This window comes from Anser brachyrhynchus, assembly GCF_964034855.1.
Source record: "Anser brachyrhynchus genome assembly, chromosome: 5".
NCBI classification, from domain to species: Eukaryota; Metazoa; Chordata; class Aves; order Anseriformes; family Anatidae; genus Anser; species Anser brachyrhynchus.
Window position 1 is genome coordinate 29373057 of NC_137699.1, and position 19326 is coordinate 29392382.

Consider the following 19326-nt stretch of genomic DNA (forward strand, 5'->3'; position numbering starts at 1 on the left):
AATTCCTTTCCACCACTGAGGCTTCCTATCGCAGCATTGCTCCCCAGGTAAAGGCCTCTTTCAGTTTGTCCTTTTCCTCACTATATTTGCTCATCCACTTGAAAATAAGATCTCCCAGGATATTATTGTCTTTTATTCTGGGTCAGCAGCTTGTTTGGGGTTTTACTAACAAAAACGGAACAATTCTTGCAGGATTCCTAGGACAACACACTTTATTTCAGGCACAAACAAACCCTGGCTCTCAGTTAGCATATGCGAGCCGCTGTACAGCACTGCATTCACCTACGGAGGTATATAAAGGGTAATGATAATGTTGCCCAGAAGGCTAACACATCAAAGGCCGAAGAGCAGTTAAAATGCATTACGAGCTGTTGGCAGAGATTGTGGGGGGTATTAGCGTATTGCTGGTTTAGGCGGCCTGAGTAAATGAAAACCCTCTGGATTAATTGGTACACCAAAGAGATTTGGGAGGAAAATGGAGTCTGATGGAAAATGACAAACACTGGAGAACGCAGATAGCTCCGCGTGCTGACCTACGGCAGGGCACTGCTGATTAACTTGTGGCTCCCTGCTGTGCCCTGGGGAGCTCGGCCAGGCCAGGCTGCCCCACCGGCAGGAGCTGCAGTGCTGCCATCCTTGCATCCACGGGTGGTTAGAGGTGAGACTTACCAGGTGTCTTCTGACACCTGGACACCACAGGAGGAGAAGAGTTTAATTATTTTTAATGATGTGGGGGCTGGGGGAGGGAGGGGAGGACTTACTTAGTCTCCTGGTGTCTGGTGTCACAGAGCAAGTGAAGCTGGGAACTTAAATATTTATTAGCACAGAGACTGCTGGCTGAATTGGATGGCAACCAGCATGGGTAATATTGAATGTTACGATACCATCCTTTACCCTGTAAACCAATATTTCAGCTTCTACTGTGTATTTTGTTACTAATGCTTCAATTATACACAAACAACATTTAAACTAAGTGTTACAGCAACAGCTACACAAACTCAAATTATACTGGCTTATTCACAGGTGAATTGACCCGCTGGAGCTCATTGACCCACCTCTCAACCCACCACAGCCACACCAGGTAAGTCCTGCTCTCCTGGGCCACCCATCTGGTGACTGGAGCTGGGTACCCATGCTGACACCAGTGGGCAATAGGCACTGACAGGGGGCTCCTTCACCTCTTTCACCCACCCACACTGGGGTGTCAAGGGTAGAGGATCCTCTTCTTTTCTCTGACCAGCAGCTGGGCTCACCAGTGGGTTTTCTTCAGGGTTTTCAAAAGAATTTGCCCAAAGCCAACCTGATGCTATATTTATGATTTCTTATCTGGGCATCATATGGCTACATCCTCAGTCTTCTTACTATGATCTAATCCACTTGTCATCATCTCTGACAAATGATGATTTTCTATTGTTAGTTTTAACTAGAAGCTTCACAGTTTGGGTGGTTTCCTATTCAGTTATGCCAGTCCCCTTGCAGCTCAACAGTTAGCTTCATTCCTATGCCTACCATTTGAACTCCGCACTTCACACATTTGTCTCTTTCAGACTTCAGGTGTCATAGGAAGAAAAGAAGAGAAGATGGTGTGTTTCTGGTCACCTGAGATGGTTTACAAGCTCCCTTTCTCCTTGCATTATCCTTTCAGTGTACAGAAAAGGGGAAGGAAGAGCTGCTAAAACCTGAGCACTGCATGACCTTCTGGTGGCCGTGTGGGCATGATGGGGATGGAAACTCCAGGGGGACCTGTCTCTGTCCTTTCTCCAAATATATTTAGGAGCAAATTATGTGAGTAAAGACTTGGCAGAAAGACAGAGAAGGAAAGAGAGACGCTGTATGCAGCTCATGTCCCAAAAAGCTCGACTCCTGCTGACACAAGTTTGACAGGCTCCCACCTGGTCTCCCAGCTTGTTGTCTCAGATGATTTAAAGCATGGCTGAGCTCTACAGCCTCCATCATTACCTGTCCCACTGTCCTGCCAGCAACTCCATCCTTCAGTGGGTGTCACAGGAAAAGCTTTGTTTTCTGCTTGTGCCAGGGAGCATTGTGGTAATGTGGGAGAAACAGCAATCTTTTACATTTTTTTTCATATTGTGAAGGTAATGGACACCAACTTCTCTTTGACTTGTTCCTGAAAAATTACTTGCTTCTCCCATAAATCCAAGATTTATATAAAGAATCTGTTTTCCATCTTAAAGCTAAAGACAAACATCAATTTTAAAATCTATTTTTAGTGAGTTGCATTGTAATTTATAATCTTAAACTGAAGTTTTAAAAGTGCTCTCATCCTTGAAAAGAAGAGACCATTTCATTGCTAATGACTAATGATAAAGTGTTTTCTAAAGGTGACTGAGCATAGCACAAGAAGTCTTAAATATATTTATTAGCTTATTAAAAATAATGAATTGAATCTGGTTGCTAATATTAACTATGCCTTTGTAAGTGAAAAGCACTTTTGGTTAGTTAGACAGTTTCTTATCAAAGAACAAAAATACAACATTAAAACATATGCAGCTTACTGAATAATCATGTTATTTGTCAGACAAGCAGAAGAATCATCACTGAAGCACTCTCAACGTGCCAAATTGGGTAATATACATAATTAGGATCCATTTGATTAGATATGTGCCCATGGTAACAGCCACACTCATGATCCACATATTAGTACAGCCTTGAAATAGTCTTCAAGGAGAATGACGGCAACAGTGCACATCTGAAGCTTCACTGGAGAGACTTTTGGAACATAACCTACGTACTGATTTCCTCTGTTTCTGTGGTTATTCTTTATTTTTAAACAATGCATGCTTTTGTTCTCAAAGGTGATATACTGCTTCCACGAAATGTCACTGCACTTTTATCCCTAAAAGGAAGATCTCGTAATCATCTACATAACATTTGAAAGCCCCAAACCTTCCTATATTTAGGGACATATCCCAGCAATTGGCAAGACTGCTGCAAGCTGTTACTGGGAGGTGGGAGCAATCATCACCTGGAAGCCAGCCCATCTCAGATCCACTCTCCTCTTGGAGCCCAGGACAGCCCGGTGATGGATAAGGCCTTCTGGATGTTCTTTTAGGCTGTTGCAGGAGCCTCATGAAGACACTGCAAGGACTCAGAGAGAAGATAGATTTTGCATCAGATCCAAACCTCTGAGAGAGCCTGCAAGTGCTGATCTACTGCCAACCCACAGGGAATGAGTCTGGAGGGTACTATTTGGGTAACAGTGGAACCCAAGAGAGTTTGTTTAGCCGTAGATGCAATATGAATTGTTCCTGCAGTTTATTTTTACATCCTTAAAGGGTGAATGAGTTTGGAAAAGTTGGGCAGAGGCAGGGAATTAGCAGAATGAATTATTAGGGGTTATTTATACAAAATGAGAGAAATAGATCTCCTGGCACAGCAGCGTATGTCCAGGACGATGAGAGTTGCTGCTTTTGCAGTAGTGACCACTGGGAAATATTTAAAAGAATCTTTTTCCCCCCAAAAGGAAGAGACCAGAATATAGATAAGTTTGCCCAGGTGAAGGCACCAGGCAAAGACTGGCTTGTAGTGGGGAAACCTGGGCAACAAATACTGAGAGTCTGGCAGAAGAGGAGCGTGGATCACCCCTGGAGAAGTCCTGGCCAGCCTGATCCAGAGGGGTAGGATGGATGTGACTAGAATCTAGCCATGTGAACTATCCCACCAGTGCAAGAGAGCCATCATGTACCCATGTGCAGACACCTTACACTGTAGAAACAAGACAGGACCCTGGCTGGGGATATATAATGGAGAGGGAGTCAGCACTGAAAGACTGTACAAAACAACGATTCAGGAAGTCATCTGGCTTTTTGGGAAAAACGGGTTTATCTCAAGTGTATAGGAAACACAGAACAGCTAAAATGATTTGATGGAGGAGCACAGGGGAAGACTTTACTCCCTGGTTTGGCTTTTGCTCTGGCAGAAGAGGAGCACTTTTCTCCAAGGGGTCGGTGACACACACAGTCGCGTTTGCAGCCTTCAGCTGGAAGGCAACAATACTGTAAGTCATGGCTACACAAGGCAGTCAAACTGTTACTAGGTATGGTGGTAGGATTATACAGGCAAAAGTAGACTTGTGGGTCCATCTTGGGCATGCAGTGCCTGATTCAGAATGGGTCACCTTTCTCCATATTAGTGTGCTGTTAATCACACTGGGGACAGGATCCATAATCCTCGGCAATATAAATTAAGTTCACTGATCAAAATGCACTAAAGTGGTTTGTCAAATTCCTACATCCTTCTTTTTCAGCAAGCACTCTTTTTAGTATTGCTCCCCAAAGCAGGGGATTATTCAAACGATTCACACTTGCAGTATAAACTATTTGGTCTGAAACAGTTCAGACCAAAACCCACACCTGCCCTGGCTGGGAGGGAGGACTGTTTTTTGTGCGAATCCTACAGCACCAGTAGTGATGCTGCCTCCTGTATGTGACAGAACACTTGTACTGGGTGTGCCCAGATGCTCGGGATGTCCTGCAGGCTGAAGGGTGTCCTCTGGCCATGGGGCTGCCGGTCTGGCATCTCTGTGGGTGGTGAAACCAGCCTGGAAAAGGCACGGCAGATGTACCCAGCGTGAGTGTGAGAGTGCTCAGGCACACATATGTGTATAGGGAGTATTAGTCCCTCCTGTGATAAACAGCTCTAAGGAGAGCTATGTGAAATTTTGAGTTTCTGCTTCTGTTTTCCAGAACAGAACAAACTGGGGCAAAAAAATAGGAAAAAATTGTTTCCTGGAATTAAAACAGTCATGTTCAGAAATGTCTACATGTTCTGTTTTGACATTTTTTGGATCAAAGTGAAGCATTTTGACGTTTCTGAGGTAGGAATGTTTTGTTTCAATTTGTTGAACTGACATGAAACGTTTCGTTTCAAGTCTGCTTAACATTAAAGTAGGCAGTCCGTTTCCTTGGGTTTGGGTCCCATTCTCTCCTCTGGGCTGTGCTCCCTGGGAGCTTTGCCCAGCTCCCATAAAGCTTGGGCAAGGTCCACGTTGTTCTCAGTAAATGTAGCTCAGCCACAAGGCCCCATGCACAGGAAAGAACAGAGGCCTTTTCGGGAAAGTTCATTTTGATGTCGAACTGAACCAGAATGAAAAACTGGGGGGCAGTTCACCTCTGACAGTTCACCCCTGACAAAACACAATCTCATTTCAGCGGTGTCCCCATCTTCCCACGGGCGTTTTTTAATTGTGCAGAAGCTGTTTTCTGATCAAAAAAGGAGGAAGTCTCCCAGCGAGCGCCTGTATAGGTGTTGACAAGATCTACATCAATCAGCTCCCCAGAGGGCTGCAGGCTGGTCCCCTGGACTTAGTCCTTGGCGTGGGGATGGAGCAGACCCCCCAGAGCACACGCTCCCAGGACGAGCTGAGGAGCCCCGCTCGCCTGCTCGAGGCGCTGGCTGCGGCCCAGGCAGCCTCTGGCTTGGCTGGCCCCCAGGGGGAGCGAGGGTGAGAGGGCTGACATAAGAACAGAAGTTGCTCTCGGGATGTTAGCAGACCCTCTTCTTTTCTGGAGACGGCTGTCGGGTCTTGCTGGTGTTCCTGAAGAATTTTACCTACCAGCTGCTCTGGTTCATTCTCGACCAGGCAGATCCTACTGCTTGCTGTGCAGGACTGGGCCCCTCCTCCCCCTTTCCTGGGCAGCAGCTTCAAAAGATCTCTGATTTTGCTCTCCAATCAAGCAATCTCATTTGCAAAACAACTGCGAGGGCCCTGCGAAAGCAGAGGGCCTGCTCCTTTGTTCGGCGCTGGCTTTGGTGACACAAAGGAACCATAAAGGTGATGGCGGAGAGGCCTGGGCAGCGGCAGCGCTTCCTGGGCCGCCAGCACGGGCCTCCCTCCCCCAGCTGTAATTTCAGACCCCGAACGTCAGGATTATGCAGGGCCGAGACCGAGGCGAACAAGGTGGATTGCAACTATTCTTAGCTACAAAAATTATTCCCGGCTTGCTTTGAAATCCGAACCAGGGTTAATTTCTCCCCCCCTTCCCCCTGCCTGTTTCCTCTCCTCTTTCATGTACCTATTTGCATAGACTGTCATCGCAAGAATCTCCATTAAAATTGAAAGCCTCCTTCCTGCATGTCACCTCTCGCAGCCCCCTTCCGCTTGCCCTGCGTGACTTTTGGAGGGCTGGAGAGCAAAGGTCCTCCGCTAGCATCGCCTGGCCGAGCCCTGCATTCCCCGTACCGCTGCGTTGCTATAGGAACATCTATCAACTGGGGAGTGCCGGGGAAAAAGAGCAGGGAATTATCTTAATTATCTAATGATTGATTAATATGTGTTTACAGAGCACTTCAAAACTGTGCATCCTTCGGTAAATTGTTTATTAACTGGGCAAGTGGTATAATTCGCTGAACATCCTCCACTCTCACTGGTTTCGGTGGGAGAAAAGGGTGGTAGGCAGCTTGCAGGATTTGTCACAACTATATTATTAATATCTCTAGTAGTTCTACTTCAGGAAAACAACTTAACTGTGAGCCTTCCCTTTAAATTTTCGTAGGCAGGGCTGCCCCCACCTGCCACTGATGTTGCTCAAGTGCCTCCACTATAAAGACCTGTGCTCAGCTGTTGTCTGCTTTGGCAGATTTCACCCACCTGGGTCCCTGATGTTTGGCCCTTGCCCTGCTTCCTCCCTCGTCTGCTAATGAGCTGAGGCCATGCCCAAGTAGATTGCAAGGTGGGTGCAAACCGAACCCTTAAAGAGTTCTGCTTCACAAAGCACAGGGGAATCTGGGGTGCCCAGTGCTCTTCCCTGTGTGCTTGGCAAACAGGGCTTGCAGCCTGCATGGCTTTGCTGTGAGCTGCCAGATGCTCTGGGCACCCGTACGTCTGGTGTGACCTCGGCGTTGAATTTGACCATCCTTGTAGGTGCAGGCAGTGAGACAGGCTGGTGTTATAGGGTGCAGGCACCCACCAAAACTGGTCTTCCCCATCTAACCCAGAGGGGCTGTTTCGTGGGAAGCTGATGGGCTCCTTTTCTCAGTAAGGTCTGTGAAGGGAGGATGATAGGGAGGGTAATAAATATAACTGGTGCTTATGGAGGGGCTGCTTTCCTCTGGTACTGCTCCATGCAGAGCACAAAAGGCCTTGGATGCTGTGGGGTGGGCCTTGATCAGGTGTGTGACATGTATGGCTCGATAGTTTTCCAGTGGAAGTACAGAATAAGTAAGGGGACTTGCAAAAAAAAAAAACATTTGTCCTGGGTATTTACAAGTTATTTAAACCCTACTGATTTCAAGGACTCTCAGGCTTCTCAGTCCCTATGAATGTATCTGCTGTACAGCAGATAGCATCCAGTAAAAATGCCTTCACATGTGGCAGCCACCTTCCTGGTTCATTTATAGGGCCTAATCATGGATTGCTGCAGAAAAGTCTCCACTCCTGCTGAAGAAAACAGCAGCAGCGTTAGGTTGCTATTCTGTAGTGGTTCAGCACTAGAGGGGGATGTAGCATGTGCTTTCCAGCACGTTTCATATGGGCATGCAACAATATTTTACAGCAATATTTATGAGGCGGCTGTTTTTTTAATTGCTGACATGAAGATTTTTCTCTTGCAGGGGCAATTTTCTTGCATAGGATAAAAATCAGAGAGGCTGCTATTTTCCAAGCCTTAAGAGACTGTGCTTGTAGCCAATGAATTTTGTGATGTTTAATACGTCTTGGATATTGGGGCCTCAGAACTTAGGGCAATTCTTGTTTTATTTTATTTTATTTTTTTTTGTCTGAAGTGAGCTAGTGTTTGAAAAGCAAATAGAGGCTGCTCTTCAGCTGGCTAGGAGGGTCTGGGGCCTGTTCTTCTTGCCGTCGTGACATTTAGCGTGCTGTGCCAGAGGGCTGCAGCCGAACTGTGGTAGCGAGTCCTGCGAGTGGCTGAACTAAGGCGGAAAGCCAAATCCACCCGGCTCGGCTTGCTTGGAGTTTCTGCACGTTCCTGTTCTGAGCAAAAAATGGCTCTTTGATTTCACAGACATACCAGTAATAAAAAACAGTTGTCCACTTCATGAAATGTTGCTGCCTCATGGGTGTTTTTGCAAACTTGTAGAGTGTAAAAGCTGGTCAAATTCCTGTCTCTTGTTTTTCTCCTCCTCATCTCCCAGGAGCCTTTCTCGTTCCATATTTTGTTCCATGGTGCAGATGAATGTCAGTATGGGGACATAATTTGGTAGCCCTCTAGCTCAGGGGATTTCTCCTGGTGTGTTTGGGTATGATGTCTTGGGAGAAGAGCAATTTTCCTGGTGCATGCCCCATAGATGCACTAACACAGCTGTGCAGCCCAAGCAGTCCTGTACCGCAGCAGAAGGTGGGAATGACACTTGCTGAAGAAAACCCATTTTCAGGGCAGGAGATAGAGGCTCGCTCGGATCTGAGTTCTGCTCTGCCTATGGCAGACCTTCACGTGCAGCTCCATGCCCTCCTCCTTGTACCCTGGACACTGCACGGGGCTGCTGTTTCCACCTCGCACCGAGGGTAGCATTGGAAAAGACGTCCCCATTCACATTTCCAAATACAAACTTTTCTTCCCCTACTTTTAGTGCCTGTAATTACCTCTTTACTCCAGTGCCAGCAATCTTCTATCAGGCATCGTTATTAACAGAGAGAAAGGAGAAGGGGAGGGAGGGAGAGCGAGAGAGCCACAAAACTTAATTTAATCACAGCACCCCATGCTCAATTTAACAGACACAACAGCTCCGAATGGGGTCCCTGTGCAACGGGAGGGCAGGCGGTGGAGCGTCCCTGGAAAGAATTAATTGTGGATGACAATGTGTAAACAGTGCGGATGAATAGGGCACGCAGGTGTGAGGCACCGGGGCCATCCCGGGGACTTTTTCACACGAATTTCAGCTCCTTCACTGCTGACCTGCTCCCGAAAATGTGATTAGTGTCGGCGTTGGGAAACCATTCAGGGTGTCAGGATTTGGCACATATTAACTAGCCCTGGGGGAGAGACGGGGGAGCGCCTGGGGGCTATGAAAGGAGGAAGTCTGGCAGGCGAGGGGATTGTTAAAGGGACAGAAAATCCTCGGTGCTGCGAGGTGACTGGGCTGCTTGGGGGAAAAATGGAAGACAGGCAAAGCCGAAGAGCACTCTGAGGCATCCCAGCCCTAACTGAGCAGTGTGGAAAACAAGGCATTGCATCGTGGAATATTTTTCTCTATGTGTCCATCATAAATATTGATGGTGTTTATATTACTGACTTCTTGGAGGGGGCTTTCACAGTTCTAGACGCTTCAGCTCAAGAGATAAACAGTAAAAACAAGCAGGAAAATTAATGACACAGCAGCACCAAGAACAGGAAATATCTCCTGGGTAACATGTGGATGTTATTCAGCATGTAAAAATCCCCCTTCATCAATACGTACCCTATATGTAAGGTGATACATACAGACAGGGGGTTGTATAATGGGCCCAATTTACCAAGCACGAGGCTAGACACTCTTAAATTATGTTTCCTGTGCCAGCCTGGCCCTCTGCATCCAAATGTCAGATTTAAGTGCAGAGAGCAGATGAGGTTAGGATTTTTTTTAGAATGATGCAAGAGGAAGGACAGCACTTGATGAGGGCTGCCGTGAGTACCAGCACCCTTGCTGGGCTCTGTCACTCCCTTTCTGCCTTGCTGGGAGCCCTTTCCCTGCCCGCCCGTGGCTGGGGCAGCGCAGCAAGGTGCTGCACAGCTGGGATTCCTGGCTTGGCGCTGCCTGGACCGCCTCGCCTGCAGGCTCAGGCCTTGCATCATCACAATCGTAAAAGTTATGCTAACCACAAACACACCTGGGGATGCGGAGGTGAGGCTGGGCTCTGCTGGCTTGCAGAGCTCAGCGAGGGGCAGGGCTGACCGCGATGCCGGGCTGCGGTGGGCCAGCCCTTTGCTGGGCTGTTGTGGCTTGGAGAGATGGAGGAGGTGGTGAGGAGAGGGCGTGAGGTGTCAGAGCAAAACCCATGAAGACAATATATTGAGTAGAAATCTCACTTTAAAATTTAACTTAATTACTGCTGAAAATTAGCTACTTATTTTTTTTTCTCAGTAGCCTACATAGATGTGGTGCTCAAGTCAGGCATCCATGTGTATGAATTTTGATGGTGGCTGTCACTGCCTTCAGGCTGGGGGCTGAGGCTGTGCAGGAAACTACCTTGCTCAGGCACTAAAAGTTTTTGCCTTTGGTTCAGATCGTGGTGATTGGGGATGATCTCTCCTGTAAATTACAGCAATGGCCACATGGGAAAGGTATTCCATAACTACCAATGTGACCTGGCAACGCTCCTGTGCTCAGTTAAGTCATCGACATGTGGATAAAACCTGTTTGCTGTTAAGTCCAGTGACAGAGATTCATAAAAAGCAAGAAATAATGACACTCAGTTTATTTAGCGTGTGTCCAGGGGGGTGTCCAGTCCTGCAGCTCTTGAAATGGGGCCCTCCCTGCCCAACAAGTTTCCCCAAAACTGGGTACCTGGCTGAAGCCATTCATCTCAGTTCTCTGTGGGAGCAGGGTGACTCCAGAGGGTACGTCATCTTGCTTATCTTACATCCTCAGCAGGGACTACTGACAGTCACTGCGTTGCAACCTGCTTGGCTGATGGCTGTTTTCAGAAATGACAGTCAGTGCTACGGCTGTTTCTTTCCCCAGCATCTTGGCATTGAGATATCTTCTCTCTTGGAGCGCAGCGGCGCTCAGCAGAGCTCATGCTGAAAGACATTTCGTCCTATAAACTGTGTATGTTAGTTCTTCTAAAAATCATCAGAAATGAATTAATTCTGTAATGGCTGTTCTTACCAAGGTGAACGTGATTTTTTTTTTTTCCAGAAGAGTGAATTAGCCTTGTTGCCTCAGACAAATTCCAAGATACTTTCAGTTTTAAGGAAAGAGTGTTGCATTTGTTGCAATATTGCTTGCCTGTGCTTGGCCAATGGCTCCTCATGCTTGAACTGCCCCCCCCCCCCCCTTTTTTCCCCTCCCATCATTTGCATAGAGTCATTATTTTGGTCACGTGCTAGAAATTTCACCAGCTAGAGAGCTGGTAGCTTTCCCACTGGAAGACAGAGGGCTGCAGGACCCAAGGAGATCTTTTTGCCAGACCACCTAGGGGCTCTGCAGGCCACAAAGGACTGTCTCCATGCAGGCCATCCATATCCTACAGTACCAGCTGGCTGGACCTTAACAAGTACGCCAACAAAGACTGGCTTCTCAGAAAGGCTGCAACACTTCCTCAGCTAGAAGACCTAACAATTGTCGTTCATTGTACCTTCTGGTTGGATCACTGGATCTCCACTTGCAGTATTGTTATCTATTGTTTCAGATTCTATGTTCCCTGTCTGTGCCCCTGCTGTAACTCCCTGTGGGAAGCTTTCCTTGGGGCCACCCTGTCATGGCAGTGCTGGAGCCCTAAGGCACTCTGATTCGGAGCTGCCTGGTCAGCAGGACCACGTTGGTCTGCCGTTCCTTGACTTTGATCCTAGCTGAGGACCTTGGTGCCACTCCAACAGCACCAGCTCTGCTGACGTTTCCCAGCTGAGGACCAGGCTAAAAGGCTGATTTTTCACAACTTTCTACACTTCTTGTGTGGGATCTTGCATTACAGGCACTAGCTGCCATAGCACCAAGGAAAACTATGTAGGGTTTCTTTAGTTCAAGAGTGGAAGGCTTGAGGATGAGAGAAGGTAAATAATGTGCAGGCAGTGCAAATGGGACAGCTGAAGAAGGTGAAGATGTGACTCCGCAATCAGTTGTTTTAAACATACAGCCATAGCTCTACCTCAGTTGTGGGTTTGTTTGTTTGTTTTACAGAATCATCATTCCAACCAGATTTAAAACATCACTCTAAACTGATGTTGCATGTGGAATATGCTGCTTTGCTGACAAATGCCTCTTTGGCATATGGAATATGCTGCTTTGCTGACAAACCCCTCTTTCTCATAGATTCTCCAATAAGTGCAGACGTTTTCAGGCTTGGTGAGAAATCAGTGTGAGGAGGGGCTCTGGGAAGTTTAGAAGTCACATAGGTGTGTGCCTCTGTTCCTGCCAGCTCTCATACCCGTTTCTGCAGTGGGTATTGGTAGTCACATCTGATGAGTTTGATGGTACGCTGAGTCCAGCTTTGCTCATACTTCTATTCTGCAAAAGAGCATTCAGCAAAACACTTGGCTTCTTTCAGCCCCCTGCCAGTGCCTTGGCAACACCGGAGTTTTCCAAAGTGCTCTGAGATGCAGACTCTGAGTAACTTATTTTCGCTGTAGCAAGGCTGGAGGAAAAGCTGCCTTTGGAAGAGGTTACAGCAGAGGGCTAGGAAACGAGCTCTGGGGTGACAAACAGCAGTCTCTCCTAGGAAAGAAGAGCTGAAATTTTAGTTGCTGAGGGCTACTGGCTTCCCCATGCAAGGTCTAAGCTAGGACAAATTCTGGATGTGCCAGGGGAAAGAGACCTGGGAATATGGAGGAAAGTCTGTGAGGGGAAATTCACTGCTCAATACTTGGTAAAGGAGAGATGCCTTGCATCTTAGTCTCCAGGGGCCATTAATCACCATAGCTCAGCTGGTCTGGCTGCAGCACAGCAATGTAGCGGTATGACACAAACCGATGCGGAGGAGTTATGAAAAGCAGTCTCTCTGCTGGTTTATAGGTGATCCGAGTGACAGTGAATGAAATGCTGTGGAGCTTCAAGTCGACGTATTTCTTCAAGTTAGAAATGGATTGACTAAATCAAGTAAAATAAGACTCAAAATTTCAGCCAGAGCTCAGATTACATAAATTCTGAGTAATTTGCTTTTCCTGACAGTTTTCAAGTCTGCATTTACAGCTTCTACTGGGAGTGCTTACAGAACTGCTAAGTATCACTTCAGCAACAGGCTTGTGGGGTATTTTGCCTTTCCTAATCAGTGCCCGCACTGAGGTAGAGGAGAGGCAGTACTGATTTCTCAGTCCAAAGTGTCTTCTTGGAAGATACTTCTTGGGTGTAGACCAAGAGCGTGAGGGTAGGTGAGGCACTTTCTTTTGTCCCAGGTTTATCTGTGTTAACTGAAAACCAAAGAAAAACCAACTAACCAAAACCAAAACAAACAGAAAGCCTTTAAATCCTATCTTCCTATCTGTTATCAAGTGGTGGGCAGTTGCAAATGATGTTGGGCCTGGAATAGGCACCAATGTGGTGATGTTGGGGTGCTCAATCTGTCTGTCCAGGGGTTTGCTTAACTGCAAATGAAAGCACCTGTCCTGCACTGCTCACCCGTCTTCTGCCTGGGTTAGAAGCAGGTTTGACTCTTCTGGCATGGCCAGAACAAGGGTTTTGGTTCATTGTCTGACTCCAGCTGCAGTGATCGCATACAGGACTGCTTGACAAGTGTCCCCAGATGCCCTCAGTGACATGAACTGCACACCTTATTATCCATTTGTGTTTCTTGACCCCTCTTTTTGCCAAAGTTGCATTTCCCTTTGTTTGCCCCGGACTGGATCCAAAGAGACAACCTGCACCTTAGTCCTTTTTTCTCAGTAGACCACCATAGTTTTGCCATATTCACACCTGAATTTGGTATTTCTGATACTGGCGGCTAGATTATCTCAGCTTTGTGTTATTACCAGCACGGGTACCGGGCTCGCTAGCCTGGTGAGGTCCTATTTCCCAGAATGTCCTTGGTGTTCCCCTCCAGCTATCTGTGTGGTTTGGCTGCTTCTCACATACGTCCCCCTTAACCACCTGAGAAATCCAGCCAGCCCTCGTGGTGCTATCTGCAGTTTTTGCCAGCTTCTCATAATATTCCCTCTCACACTCAGCTCTCCATGTGTCACATCCCTTCTCTCATGCCTTTTAGCTCCCACATCCTTCTCAGGTTGCTTAAGCTCACGCTGGAGCCCAGATGACAGCTTTGCCTGCATTGATATCACTGTCCCTATCCTCCAGGCTGCAGCATTTTTATTTGCTTGTAATAGACCTATATGAGGACTATTAATACACTTATATGATGATGTATATCCAAGTCTTCATCGAAAAATCTCTGAGGGGCTGACTTTTTGAGGATATATGGTAAGAAACTCAAGGCAGAGGTCACTTCTGAGCAGTTGTATGTTCAGCTTTCCACCTAATGCCAAAGCCCCTAGCTGTTTAATAACAAAGTAGACTCAAAGAAGGTGGTCGTGAAATGTTTGTGGATGTCCTTGCTTGTTCCTTGGCAAGTCTATGGGATTACCTCTAGCATCCTGAGGGTGGAGAAACTATTCAGCTTGGTTGTTTCTTTCACACCTTCAAGAATGTGTGAGGTGTCGTTTTGGATCTGCCTAGCGATGCTGGATGTCTGCCCAAACCAAAACGCTGGACGTGGGAACAGTTGAAGTCCTTATGAGATGGACCTGGGGGAGAGGAGGTAAAAGCAGCCAGTGGCAAAGGGGCTGAGCGCTGGTGAGACGTTCCTTGTGTCTCTGCCCTTCCCCAGGCGCTCCAATTCTGCTTTGGTGCTGAGCCTCAGTGGAACCAGCTCCTCCTGGTCAGGGAATGTCTTCTCCACTCAGGGGTGCCTGCTGAGACGAAGCCACCTGCAGCCATGCTGCTGGCTCCTGAGAGGGCCTGGGGACGGAGCCCTGCCCCAGACGAGTGGCTGAGCAGTGCCTGCAGCTCTGCTCTCACCTCCTGCAGTCCACCTGCTGAGCTCCAGTTCCTGCTGGCAGCAGCACACCTCTGCCTGATGCTGCTGAGCACTTCACGTCCTGGAGGCTGGGACACCCGCATCCTGCTGGCGGCAGCGGAGGCAGAGCCTCTACAGGGTTGGCCCTCATGCCTCTTGGGTGTTAGCACCACGCACACACAAAGGTAATAAAGGAAAGAGCTTGTTGTAAAGCCACAGATGTGACAAATGAGTAGGTAGCCCACACCCGAGGTGAGGCAGCCTACTTTAGGCTACTGGTTTCTACCAGGGGAACAATGTAAGGCTATCTCATAGCTGCGAGTGCCCACTGGATTTTTATCCAGCCATTGGCTGCAGTTTGCAAAGCATCACCAGTTAGTTACAGTCTAAATTTCAGCTGGTTTAGGCCTAGAGACTATGAGCACAGAATTAAATAAGAATAATATGATTTACTTTTTTTTTAAAAGAAGAAAGTGGGATATTTTAATAGAAGATTATTATTTCTAGAGAGTGAGGGAGGCACTGAAATACCTGAAAACACCTACAAACAGAAATACAGAGTAACCTGTGTTTAACCACACCAAAGAGCCCTATTCCCTCCATATTTTGGGCACCATTGTCTCCTTTTGCATAGATGAGCGGTGAAGTATTTGGCTAGTTCCCAACTGAGATTGCACACCCAGGGTTTTACCAAGCTTCTCCATTCCAGTGGTGCACAAAGCCTTACCTGCTTTGCAAGCACAGGTACTGGTGGGGTGTGTAGCCTTGGCTGGCACGAATGCTTGGCCTCAAAAACTTGGGTGGTTAGGTGTTGGTGGCCACGCTCTGGGATGGCTGCAGGAAATTTGGCTGAAAATGTTTTGTGAAAAATGTATGAGAGCCGGTCCTCCAGCAGTATGTATGTTCGTGCTATTTTTTCTGCTCTGCCAACTAGCTTAGCTTATTGAAATATCTTTGTCTCTGGCACATGGAGCCTGACAATCTCCATCTTTGGGCCACGTTCAGGAGATATAACTCCTGCACGCAAGTAGAGATGACGTTTTGAAGAGGACTTGCTGACCTACACAGGTATTTAGGGGCCAGACCAAAACAGACCAGCCCCCGACTAGGGTGATGCAGCCAGACCTAAGCCAGGTCCACAGGAGCCCCTACTAGTGATGTGGGGTTGGTGTCACCACCACCTGCCGGCCCGTTCTCACACAAACTAAGTGGAAGGGAGGCCTCCGAGTCTGCTGGGGTGCCACGGCAGCGTGTTCCGCTTACAGCCCCGGAGGTTTTCTGCACGTCTTCATGGAGCACGTGGCTCAGGCTATGTAACAGGCATGTTTTAGGAGACCTTCAAGCCCCAAGGAGGCCATAGGAAGTGGTCACTAAGTCAAGTTGCAGGTGCTGTGAGGACTCCTGTTTCCTCAGCAGGGGTGGGGGCAGCCTTTGGAAGAGCTGCCATACACACTTGCCTCTTGCATCCACCTTCAGCGCAGTCAGGGCAGGCCTGCTTTTTTGGGAGGCATTTCCACCCATGCATGGGAGGTGTGCTTATACACAAATACATATCTTATGTGGCTGTATTCCTTTGAACTGATCCTGTAAGCCAACTGAAGTACATGGGAGGTGGGTAAAGCCTACTCGTGGGAGCACCAATTTGCACGAGCAGGTCCCTGGTTTTCAGCAGGCCGCAGTCTTTCTCCCATCTCCTTTCGTACCTTCCAGTACATGTGTTTTGACTCTCTGAAGCCTTCCCTTGCAATGCAAGGAACACATCTCTGTCAGTGCTCCGTGCAGTACTCAGTACCTGAGGAAGCGAATGGCAAGCAGTGGGGACGGATGGTGCTCAGCACACTGCTGGGAAGCCTTCTGGCTCAGCCCCGCAAGATGCGCTCTTTTCTCCTGCTCTGCTCCAACCCCAGTGTGTATTACACTTGCCCCAGCTTTGCAGAGATAATTTGCACTCTCCTAGTTCATTAGCTGCTACCCCCTCCTGTCCGTGGGCAAAAAAAAGCCCTTACTGTTCAAAAGAACACATGCAGCAATCATTAATGCTGACCCTAATTGTGCCAATTCAAACCACTCAATAGCTCTAATTAAAACCTCTCTTGTGCAGGGCACTGAACAGTAACAAAACTGTCACCCCGAACAATCAAATCATGGAGTTAAGAATTTTTTTTCCCCTGTTGTGTTCAAATGTTGTTGGTGCTGTCGGAAAGGGTCATCTGAAGGGATTAAGTATGGGGCTTTTGTAGGCTGCAAGGGGCGGGGGGGGGGAATATTTAAAAACAGCCAATATCTTTTGGTCACAGTTTGAAATCAGAAGACCCCAACTCTTTTTCAGGTCTCCTTTCATCCACTTCACCCACCCCCATGCAGCAAGCAACACCTGCAGAGCCGACAGGCTCTGGGTTATGAGACACATGGACACCACAAGTCAACTTAAACATCTGCAAAGGAGGGAGGGGGGAAAGCCCAGGCGTTCCTATCCCCGCAACCTTGTTTCTCAGGGTCCCTGACTACACTTTCCTGTGCACCATAAATAACTCTGCAATTACATTAATTGGTTGCATATTTGTTGACACAGGGGTGGACAAGGGTAGGTTATGGTGGGAGGATTTTTGCTTTCAGTGCAATTTTATACTACTTTCTTCAGATGTCCCTTAATCCCCAGTCTCCCCTCCCCCATAATTTAGGATTCACATGTCTTCCAGAATAACTTTATAAGCGTGTGGGTGGGAGGGGGGGGAGAAAGAGCGTTAAAATTCATTTGATGGCACCCATGCACTCACATCTGTTCTGCCGTGTTTCCCTAGCAAAGTCTATCAATCAAAGCAAAAGGTTGATATGTATCACAGTAGGATATTTCAAAAAAGCTGGTTGCAGGCGATTGTGTGCTGGAAGTTCTTTTCTGCACAGAGTTTCTGACAGGGGTCAGAAGAAAGAAGCAGTATGTGTACATGCCTTTTTTTAAAATATATATTTATTTTTTTCTGTACATTTTGTACTTTTTTTTTTTTTTTTAAGAATGTAGCAAAATCAAAAGAGCAAAAGCAGTAATTGCCACAATCCCAGTCTCAGCATCTCTTCCTCTGTTTATTGTTGAGCATGTTCTGAAGCCCAGATCTGGGAATGCAAGAGCCTGGAAACACCACAAGTGCTTCTGCATCTGTGGCTCTAGTTTAGACCGTTGCAGGCACAGATGCTGGCTGCAGTGTGTGGCTCTGGGTTCAGACCACTGCCTCCGAGTATTTGGTGTGGGCTTCTTGAGGGAGTCTTTTCTTCCAGTGTCTCCTTGGCTTGCTTGCTTTTGCTAGCAGCAACCAGAGTTGCAGTAAGAAAGTTCATGGCGTGCCGTTTCATCTTTCCTCCTTTCATCTCTCCTGAACCCATGTCCCAGCTGAGGACTGGGGAGTAGGATGATACCCGTAGAGCCCTGGCAGCCTGCCTCTTCAAACAGCCTGAGCACTTTCTGTTAGAAACCACCTTCGTTGTTTCTTGTTCCGAATGGCTGGGTTGCACTGCGCGCCCTTACAACATTGCCTTGTCTCAGCGGTGAAGCAGTTTCATTTAGTGATGGGCAAAATAGCCCACATTTATAGTGCAGCTTGACTCAGCCTTGAAGTATTTAGCCTCGGTTAGCAACTAAGCACAAAATCTTGATGTATAAACATATAAACACACATTTATTATGTATAGAAGCAACGGAACAAAAGAATGTTTTTAAAACACTTGAAGGTGAACAGTCCCTTTTTGTGCAAAATCATAGCAAAATCTGCCATCTGAGAAGATATGTTGAAGGTAAGGTTGATTTTCCCTAATTTCCCTCAGACCCTGCAAATTCTAGCCCAAGGCCAGCAGGAGGGCCTTGCTGTTTTCCAAACTTGGGGATGTTACACCTTCTGATTGCGCTGGCCCCTTTCTGTTTGTGCCATCACAAGACCTTAATTTTCAATAATAGTGTGTTCTTACAATGGGATGGTTGACACTACTAGATGGCATCCAAACGAGTGCTTTTCTCAGAACAAGGTCCCTTCAGCAGCAGCACTGGTGAGAAGAATAAGGAGCCAGAGCCCTTTGAGAGTTTTGCTGTCTGTCAGGGGCCATGGGAGATAGCTCTCCTGCTAGTACCTGGCACTTGCATTACACAACATTCATGTGAGGCTCTTACAGTTCTTGATACTTGCTCAACAGGGAGAAATAAGGCACAGAGACATTTTTTGACTGGCTCCAGGTACTTTCAGTGAGCCAACAGGCACCCCAGCATCATCTCCAGACTCAGGAAAGCACCACCTCCTTTTCTGAGCTGCTTCTTGCCTGTGTTCATATGGGAAGCTCTGTCTCTCTCTTATCTGTGTGCTGAGGGTAGGGGATTTCAGTAAAATATGCTCTGGTATAGATTCCCATTGCTTTCTGTATGGATCTCCCACGGTCTCTGTCTGCCCTTCCGTCCTCATTCCTTGCCCCCATTTTCTAGGCAGCAATGCTGGAGCCTATCCTCTCGACGAAGCTGCTGCACTTTAATTTTCAACAGGCCCCTGTTGCTCTTGCACCTTGTGTGTGGTCTTTGAACGTTATGTGGCTCGGCAGCTGGGAATAGTGAGTGGGTGGGCAATTTAAAACAGAAAAGACTCTGTATCAGCGCAGGGCTGAGGTTTGAACTCTGCTCAGCTTTGGATACGTGTAGCCGGTTCTCAGGGCTGTGATTTAAGTGCAGTTTT